We start from the raw sequence: 10,803 nt of genomic DNA on the forward strand, positions 1-10,803 counted from the left end.
GGTTAGGTCTCTATGCTTCCATGCTTGGGGCCTGGGTTCTGTCCCTGGTCAAGAAAGAAAGACCCTCACATGAGATGTGGCCTCCCCCCCAAAAAAAGTAGATTATGTGTGGCAGCCAGGAAAATGTGCCTCATGGACCTCCAACCACAGAGAGCTTAATTAACCAAAGGCCCCAGTCCTGCCAATGCCAGCCTTCCGACAGACTGCTCCTATGTACCCAGCAATTGACTGTGGCAGGCGTGTTCCTGAAAGATACAAAACCCCCCAGCAGCCTGGCTAACCCTTCCTTACCATCACGGCACTCTGAGATGCTTTGCCCCAGCCATCTCTTCCTCCTCCCTTTCTGGGTTCAGACTTGCCTTGCTCCCTGTTGATTCCTCCAGCCTTCCCTGCCTTCCTCCCATTTCCTCTGACACATGTATTTGCCCCTCCCTGCTCTCCCATATTACTGCATTTTTCACTCCATCTTGGTGTTTGCTTTCCAGAAGACCTGCACTGACCACCGTAGCACTGGAGAGTTTGTAAAAATACACATCCTCCTCAGATCAACTGAATCAGAATATCTGGTGAAGAAATGTTTCAATCAATTTTCTTTAACTGAAGTATGCTTGATTTACAATGTTGTGTTAGTTTCAGATGTACTGCAAAGTGATTCAGTTATACATATATATAATCTGTTATTAAATTATTATTTGATAATTATTATAAAATGGTACAATCCCCTGTGCAATACAATATATTCTTGTTGGTTTCAATCAATTTTTTATTGACTCTAAATATGAATTTAATGTGAAGCCCTGGCCCCTATTTACCCTCTATTACATTCTCAAGTTATATTCAATCTTCGACTTACCGCAGTCTGGTCTCTGCTACAATTACTCTCAAGTCAAGGGTCTGTGGATATCCCACAAGTACCTCTAACTCACGTGACTCAAAACTGAACTCATCCTCTTTTCCCTTTTCAACTGATGATTCCTCCTACAGGTTCTATTTCCATGACAAATCAATCATCCATTCACTCAAGCTCAAAACCCAAAAGTTTCTCTGCTTCTGCTCCTTCACTTTTCATGTCCAATGACTCATCATTAAGCAGAACTTCTCAAAAGATCTGTCTTACTTGTTTTATACTCCTATACCTGGGTTGAGAAGATTCCCTGGAACAGGAAATAGCAACCCAACCCAGTATTCTTGCCTGGGAAATCCCATGAACAGAAGAGCCTGGCAGGATACAGTCCATGGGGTAACAAAAGAGTCGGACATGACTTAGCAACTAAACAACACCAACAAATTTGGAAGTAACATTGAAACACTCAAGATTTAACACAATAAATACAAATAATATAATAATAAATAAACCCAATGTCTCAACACAATATAATAATAAATAAATCTAATGTCTCAACCAGGTCCAGTTCCTACATCTGAGTTTCAGGTTACAGGGTGGGCATCTTTTTTTATTTGGTATCTCGTGCTGCGATTCATGGGGTCGCAAAGAGTCGGACACGACTGAGCGACTGAACTGAACTGAACTGAACTGAAAACACCTAGGGAGGTAGTCATCCTGGTTTTTATAATAGAAGCATCTATTTTCTTTTGCCCTCAATCTTTCCCAGCATCTAGTCTTTCCAATGAGTCAGCTCTTCAAGTGGCTGAAGTATTGGAGCTTCAGCATCAGTTCTTCCAATGAATATTTAGGGTTAATTTCCTTTAGGATTGACTGGTTTGATCTCCTTGAGTCCAAAGGACTCTCAAGAGTTTTCTCTAGCACCACAATTCAAAAGCATCAATTCTTTGGTGCTCACCTTTCTTTAGGATTCCCTGGTGGCTCAGAGGGTAAAGCGTCTGCCTGTAATGCAGGAGACCTGGGTTCAATCTCTGGGTCAGAAAGATCCCTTGGAGAAGGAAATGGCAACCCACTTCAGTACTCTTGCCTGGAAAATCCCATGGACAGAGAAGCTTGGTAGACTACAGTCCATGGGATCACAAAGAGTTGGACACGACTGAGCAATTTAACTTGACTTTCACTTTCTTTAGGATGAGGCAGAATATGAGATGGTTAGATAGCATCACCTACTCAATGAACATGAATTTGAGCAAACTCCAGGAGATAGTGGAGGACAGAGAAGTCTGGTATGCTGCAGTCTATGGGGTCACAAAGAGTGGGACATGACTTAGCAACTGAACAACAAGTCTATTTTCCAATTCAGTGACAGTTTTCACTCTATTTAACTAAGGAAAATATTAGGCTCTGTGTATGGTCTCCTAGAGTAGGCTAGGGCATAGTCACAGTCTTCAGCTTTAACTGCAAATTTGGCAAAATAATGAATGTGCAACAGGTACCTCTCATCTTTGGGAGGTTTTCCACATGAAACAATTCCTCTGTAAGTGTCTTCACAACTTATTGAATTAGAAGAGTTTTCCAAATGTCAAAAAGGGGCTTTCCTGATGGTCCAGTGGTTCAGACTCTGCGTTGCAATGCAGCAGACACTGGTTCAGTCCTTGGTCAGGAAGATCCTACATGCCACAGAGCAACTAAACCTGTGTGCCACAACCACTGAGCTCCTACAGCCTATAGCCCATACTCCACAACGACAGAAGTCACCACAAGGAAAAACCTGTGCATTGAATCTAGAGAGCAGCCCCCACTCACTGTAACTAGAGAAAGCCTGTGCTCAGCAACAAAGACCCACCGCAGCCAAAAATGACTAACTAAATAATTTTTTTAAGTCATGTTTAAACACCAACTTGTTAATGGTTTTCCTACTCGAGTTTAGATAAAAATTCAGAGTTCCTGGCTGCAAGCAACATAAATTAAGTGTTGCCTTTGCATAACTCACTCATGGAATCAAAGCCCCTAGAGAGAGAAATCCATTGACTGGGGTTAAGTCATGTACTTGCTTATGTGGTGGGGGCAGGGAGGCTCTTACTTCTTTGACTCCCAATTTAAAGAAAGTCACCAAAAATCATCTTCTCAACCAAGACTATATTCAATGGTGGGAAGATAATTTCCCAATACAAAAATCAGAGTGCTACCAAGAACAGGAAACCTGACCTCATGAGTAAAGCAGCCAAGGTATGTATGTGTACATGTATATATATGAAAGACAAATGTGTATTTTGTTTACATATTAAACACATTAGCAATATTTCTCGATAAGAAATGTATAGATAGATATTTGTATATTTTAAGTTCTCTAGAAGAATTTGCTCTTCTATCTTTCCTTGCTCACTTTTGATAGAGACATAGAGAAATGGTTCTATTCTGTAAGAAACACCATGATGTCAACATGATGATCACTGGCAACTGATACTTATCTTTGGTATGAGGACAACAAGGAATGGTGGGGACTGTGGCAAACAGTGGAATATAAGCTCTGTCCACAGGTGGTGGTGGTTTAGTTGCTAAGTCATGTCTGACTCTTGTGACCCCATGGACTATAGCCTGCCAGGCTCCTCTGTCCATGGGATTCTCCATTCTCTTCAGCTTTAACTGCAAATTTGGCAAAATAATGAATGTGCAACAGAGTGGGTTGAAGGCAAGAATACTGGAGTGGATTGCCATTTCCTTCTCCAGGGGAACTTTCCCACCCAGGAATTGAACCTGGGTCTCCTGAATTGCAGGCAGATTCTTTCCTGACTGAGCTACAGGGGAATCCCCTGTTTACAGGGGTGAGTTGCTAATTATACCGAGTATCTCCTACTTGGACATCCAGATCCCTGCTCCAATCTTCTCCATTCTGCTCTGTGTCCCTCAGGACTACCCTTTATGGGCTGCTCCCTTGACTTGTAGCTTCATTCAGCCCATGAGGAGCACTAGCAGACACTCAGAGGGACAGAGAGTGAACTTAGGGATTTATTCCTGTGGTTTCCTCCCTGAGGCATTGTCCACAAGCTCGTTGTGTCCTTCATGAGAAGTCACAGCTCTGCCAGACAGGCTTCTCCATCGTGCTGCCTCCCTGGCTCCACTGTTTCTCCCTCTCCTTCCTCCAAGACTGTAGTCACTCCCTAAGATGACTGGTTCTAGGGTACTGCTCCTTGCTTTATGGTTCCCCCACATACACACACTGTCCACTCATGTGTAATCAATCCATTTTTTGTTTTCCTCCAATTTCCCAATTTGAGTTTAATCACTGTGGACAGTGACTACAGCCATGAAATTAAAAGATGCTTGCTCCGTGGAAGAAAAGCTAGACAGTGTATTAAAAAGCAGAGATATTACTTTGCCTACAAAGGTCTGTATAGTCAAAGCTATTGTTTTCCCAGTAGTCATGTACAGATGTGAGACCTGGACAATAAAAAAGGCTAAGCACTGAAGAATTGATGCCTTTGAACTGTGATGCTAGAGTAGACTCTTGAGAGTCCCTTGGACTGCAAGATCAAACCAGTCAAGCCTAAAGGAAATCAACCCTGAACTGGAAGGATTGATGCTGAAGTTGAAGCTCCAATACTTTGGCCACCTGATTCAAAGAGCTGACTCACTGGGAAAAAAAACCCTGATGGTAGAATAAATTGAAGGCAGGAGGAGAAGGGGACAACAGAAGATGAGATAGTTGGATGGCATCACCAACTCAATGGATATGAGTTTGAGCAAACTCCAGGAGATGGTGATGGACTGTGAAGCCTGGCATGCTGCAGTCCATGGGGTCACAAAGATTCAGACACGACTGAGCAACTGAACAGCAACATCTCCCATCCAATACTAACCAGGCCCGACCCTGCTTAGCTTCCGAGATCAGACGAGATCGGGCACGTTCAGGGTGGTATGGCCGTAGACTGAACAGCAACATCTGATCCTCACCTGGGCGCTCCTGATATATGACTCAAATCTCATGGATTGTGAGTCTGGTGTCAACAGAGTCTTCAATTTTTCGAAAGAAGTGATGTCAAGGTTTATACACTTCCTAGGGTTTTTTTTTTTTTTTTTTTTTTTACTTTTGATTCAAGTTTTCTTAAAAGTGCTATTCAGACCTAACAAATTAACCCTAATTATTATCCCAAATTATTATGGGCCAGATTGACCCATGTGGTCCATCTGCAATGTCAGCCGTTTATGATGGGAAATCAACGAGACGAAACACAGGCCACTGTAGAGCTACCCAACTTGCCAGTAATGAGTCTTTTTGTGTAAATGCTGAACTAAATTTATTTAGTGTCTGTTACAGCCAGATTCCATTTTAACACCAAATGCCACTGAGAGGTCTAATTGGAATACAATCATAAAAAAAAACTAATGCTGCCGCATACAAATTCCTTAGCCTTTGATATACTGCAAATGCCACGTCCTGGAATGGAAATCTAGTCAAAATTGTGGTTTGGGGTTTGCCCAGCTGAGAATGATATTCAATTGTTAATATAAGCTATTTTCTTCATTTGTGGTCAGATTCTTATAAACAAAGGTGAGCAAAGAAATACTTTCTATGACCACCAATGTCAACCCTCTTATCTCAGTTCTCGGAAACAGATCTTTGAAATATTGTTAATATTTTTCCAAAACTGTAAGTTGATGAAGAATTTTATTCAGGCATGTAAATTCTCTCTTCCCTTTCAAATTTATGATTTAACAAACACATGCCATGAGCTACTGAAGCTTCCCTCACCATCATATTGCTAGCAGAACTATTGAAAGTAAACTTTAAAGTTATGATGAAAGTCAGGTTGTTGTACTTTAATATGATATGCATGTCGGAGTTTCACCCTAAATGGTAGAAGCTGCCTTAAGAAAAGCACTGAAATGCTGTTGCCACCCAGACACCTCAGGGGACCAAAGTTTTCTTTTGGTTTCTCGTCTTTAATATGCATAGGTGTAAAAGAGGTATGCTAAGCTATGCCCGTTACTAACCTCCAAGAACTAAATAAACATACAGGACTGGAAAACCAAAACCCCAAACCATTCAAGGACATATAAAGTTTTTTGTGCATTTGTCTAGAAGAGAAAGAAGACAAGAATCTCTCCTGTTCCTAACATGGCTATCAAGGTAGACTTACTAGGAAGGTTTTTTAAGTTGGGTCTTCTGGAAACAGAACTTGAGACTGGAATTCTTCTGTGAGGTTTCTGTTGAGGGAGATCTCCCAGGAGAAATCTGTAAGGGAAAAGGAAACAGGATAGTGCAGGAAAAGAAGGCAGGCAAAGACATGGACGGATACAGGTGCAGCCCAGGCTCAGCTGGATGCCACAGGGAAGCGCTGGAGCAGTGCTCATCTCTCGCTGAAGCAAGGGATCTGGGCTTGTGTTCCCCTGTCAACAGTCTTTGGCTACCAGAGGCTTCCTCCTCTCCCAATCTCATTCTCAAATGCATCTCGGGGGAACATTGTTCCTTTGGGTTGAGGGTGACTCCCTGGAGTGAGGTACAGCTGTGAACTTCAGCAGCCACTTACAAATTCTTTTCATTGTTGTTGAAGTATAGTTGACTTAGAATGTTGTGTTAGTTTCTGGTGTACAGCAAAGCGATTCCGTTTTTTATGTTTTTTCCACTACAGTTTTTTCCAGGATATCAAGTATAGTTCCCTATACAGGAGGACCTTGCTGTTTATCCATTCTATGTACAATAGTTTGCATCTTCTAGCCCCAAACTCCGAGTCCAACCCTTCCCTGACCCACCCTCTGGCACCACAAGTCTGTTCTCTCTGTCTGTGAATCTGTTTCTTTTTTGTAGATAAGCTCGTTTGCGTCATACCTTAGTATGATCGTCTCTAGGTTCATCCATGTAAATGGCATTATTGGATTCTTTTTACAGCAGTCACTTCTTAAAGTAGCTGAGGGATGGGTGTACCTGCCAGTAAAATTTACCAAGAATAGATCAGAAATCAATTTTCTCCAGAAATAGTGGTTCTTTCATCAAATTGGAAGGGATACAAAAGTGTGTATTTTATGAGCCAAATGCTAAAGCAAGCCCTCCTCACATCATTAAGGGTTTGTCCTGGCCTGTCAGGGTCCTGTCAGCACACTGAATCAGTTCAACAACAGCATCATCTGTCACCAAATGTAGTCTGGGTAAATAAGCTGAGAGGCAGTTAAAGGTGAATGTTCATTATAAGCCTATTTATTATTATTCTATGTCTTTTATACATTTATCCAAGTGGTAAAGCCATCCAATCTCACTGTTAAAAAGAGTGAGATAATTACATATAAGGTAGGCTACAGTCCATGGTGTCGCTAAGAGTCAGACACGACTGAGCGACTTCCCTTTCACTTTTCACTTTCATGTATTGGAGAAGGAAATGGCAACCCACTCCAGTGTTCTTGCCTGGAGAATCCCAGGGACGGGGAGCCTGGTGGGCTGCCGTCTATGGGGTCGAACAGAGTTGGACATGACCGAAGCGACATAGCAGCAGCAACAGCAGGTATGTGATTGACTTCAGTTCAGTTGCTCAGTCGTGTCCAACTCTTTGAGACCCCATGAACTGCAGCACACCAGGCCTCCCTGTCCATCACCAACTCCCGGAGTTTACTCACACTCATTTCCATTGAGCCAGTGATGCCATCCAGCTATCTCATCTCCTGTCATCCCCTTCTCTTCCTGCCTTCAATCTTTCCCAACATCAGGGTCTTTTCAAACGAGTCAGCTCTTCGCAGGAAGTGGCCAAAGTATTGGGATTTCAGCTTCAACATCAGTCCTTCTAGTGAACACCCAGGACTGATCTCCTTTAGGATGGACTGGTTGGATCTCCTTGCAGTCCAAGGGACTCTCAAGAGTTTTCTCCAACACCACAGTTCAAAAGCATCAATTCTTCTGCGTTCAGCTTTCTTTATAGTCCAACTCTCACATCCATATGTGACTACTGGAAAAACCATAGCTTGACTAGACTGACTTTTGTTGACAAAGTAATGTCTCTTTTTTTAATATGCTGTCTAGGTTGGTCATAACTTTCCTTCCAAGGAGTAAGCGTCTTTTAAATTCATGGCTGCAATCACCATCTTCAGTGATTTTGGAGCCCCCAAAATAAAGTCAGCCACTGTTTATAGTTTCCCCATCTATTTGCCATGAAGTGATAGGACTGCCTGCCATGATCTTAGTTTTCTGAATGTTGAACCTTAAGCCAACTTTTTCAGTATATATATGCTGCATTGTCATTATCATCACCATCCATTAGCATTTATTGAAAGTTTCGCATGTGCTAGACTGAACTGAGAGCTATGAGCTTTGTCCCATTTAAACCCTACATCAACCCTATCAACCTACATCATCAACCTGTCATCAGTCCTACATCTGACTCATTCAACTAGAAGAAACAAGGCTCAGAGATGATCCATGCTTTTCCCAAGTTACATGGCCACTGAGGCTTGCACTTTGCACCCAAGTTGTTGTTACTGTGATAACCTGCTTTCCATGTGCATCTGATACATACTTCTCCCTCTGTTTCCTGAACACTAAAAGATGGAAGGAAGGCAGACATAAAACTATCACTAGGGCACAAAGTAGTCAGAAACTAGAAACACTGTTGGTTCTTTTTCATTATAAAACAGATGACAAACAGAAAATTTAGCAATGAGTAAATTGAAGAAAGTAGGGAAAACCACTAGACCATTCAGGTATGACCTAAATCAAATCCCTTATGATTATACAGTGGAAGTGAGAAATAGATTTAAGGGACTAGATCTGATAGATAGAGTGCCTGATGAACTATGGATGGAGGTTCATGACACTGTACAGGAGACAGGGATCAAGACCATCCCCATGGAAAAGAAATGCAAAAAAGCAAAATAGCTGTCTGGGAAGGCCTTACATATAGCTGTGAAAAGAAGAGAAGCAAAAAGCAAAGGAGAAAAGGAAAGATATAAGCATCTGAATGCAGAGTTCCAAAGAATAGCAAGAAGAGATAAGAAAGCCTTCCTCAGTGATCAATGCAAAGAAATAGAGGAAATCAACAGAATGGGAAAGACTAGAGATCTCTTCAAGAAAATTAGAGATACCAAGGGAACATTTCATGCAAAGATGGGCTCAATAAAGGACGGAAATTGTATGGACCTAACAGAACCAGAAGATACTAAGAAGAGGTGGCAAGAATACAGAGAAAAACTGTACAAAAAAGATCTTCATGACCCAGATAATCATGATGGTGTGATCACTCACCTAGAGCCAGACACCCTGGAATGTGAAGTCAAGTGGGCCTTAGAAAGCATCACTACAAACAAAGCTAGTGGAGGTGACGGAATTCCAGTGGAGCTATTTCAAATCCTGAAAGTTGATGCTGTGAAAGTGCTGCACTCAATATGCCAGCAAATTTGGAAAACTCAGCAGTGGCCACAGGACTGGAAAAGGTCAATTTTCATTCCAATCCCAAAGAAATGCAATGCCAAAGAATGTTCAAACTACTGCACAATTGCACTCATCTCACATGCTAGTAAAGTAATGCTCAAAATTCTCCAAGCCAGGCTTCAGCAATACGTGAACCATGAGCTTCCTGATGTTCAAGCTGGTTTTAGAAAAGGCAGAGGAACCAGAGATCAAATTGCCAACATCCGCTGGTTCATCAAAAAAGCAAGAAAGTTCCAGAAAAACATCTATTTCTGCTTTATTGACTATGCCAAAGCCTTTGACTGTGTGGATCACAATAAACTGTGTAAAATTCTGAAAGAGATGGGAATACCAGACCACCTGATCTGCCTCTTGAGAAACTTGTATGCAGGTCAGGAAGCAACAGTTAGAACTGGACATGGAACAACGTACTGGTTCCAAATAGGAGAAGAAGTACGTCAAGGCTGTATATTGTCACCCTGCTTATTTAACTTCTATGCAGAGTACATCATGAGAAACACTGGGCTGGAAGAAGCACAAGCTGGAATCAAGATTGCTGGGAGAAATATCAATAACCTCAGATATGCAGATGACACCACCCTTATGGCAGAAAGTGAAGAGGAACTAAAAAGCCTCTTGATGAAGGTGAAAGAGGAGAGTGAAAAAGTTGGCTTAAAACTCAACATTCAGAAAACAAAGATCATGGCATCTGGTCCCATCACTTCATGGGAAATAGATGGGGAAACAGTGGAAACAGTGTCAGACTTTATTTTGGGGGGCTCCAAAATCACTGCAGATGGTGACTGCAGCCATGAAATTAAAAGACGCTTACTCCTTGGAAGGAAAGTTATGACCAACCTAGATAGCATATTCAAAAGCAGAGACATTACTTTGCCAACAAAGGTCCATCTAGTCAAGGCTATGGTTTTTCCAGTGGTCATGTGTGGATGTGAGAGTGGGACTGTGAAGAAAGCTGAGGGCTGAAGAATTGATGCTTTTGAACTATGGTGTTGGAGAAGACTCTTGAGAGTCCCTTGGACTGCAAGGAGATCCAACCAGACCATTCTAAAGGAGATCAGTCCTGGGTGTTCTTTGGAAGGACTGATGCTAAAGCTGAAACTCCAATACTTTGGCCACCTCATGCGAAGAGCTGACTCACTGGAAAAGACTCTGATGCTGGGAGGGATTGGGGGCAGGAGGAGAAGGAGATGACAGAGGATGAGATGGCTGGATGGCATCACTGACTCGATGGACGTGAGTCTGAGTGAGCTCCAGGAGTTGGTGATGGACAGGGAGGCCTGGCGTGCTGCGATTCATGGGGTCGCAAAGAGTCAGACATGACTGAGTGACTGAACTGAACTGAAGGTACAGTGTCCAGTTTCAAGAGAAAGACTTACAAGCCTTAAATATAAATGTAATTATTGTTAGGTAAATTTGAAGAAGATGAAGTGTCAAGTCTGCAATAACTTCAGGACAAAAAAAGATAACATATAGTGAAGGACTTTTTAGCAAACATATCAAAATTTACACATTCAGCCTAGTATTCATTTCTTTCAAAGCAGTCAAT

This window comes from Bos javanicus, chromosome 20 (assembly GCF_032452875.1).
Source record: "Bos javanicus breed banteng chromosome 20, ARS-OSU_banteng_1.0, whole genome shotgun sequence".
NCBI classification, from domain to species: Eukaryota; Metazoa; Chordata; class Mammalia; order Artiodactyla; family Bovidae; genus Bos; species Bos javanicus.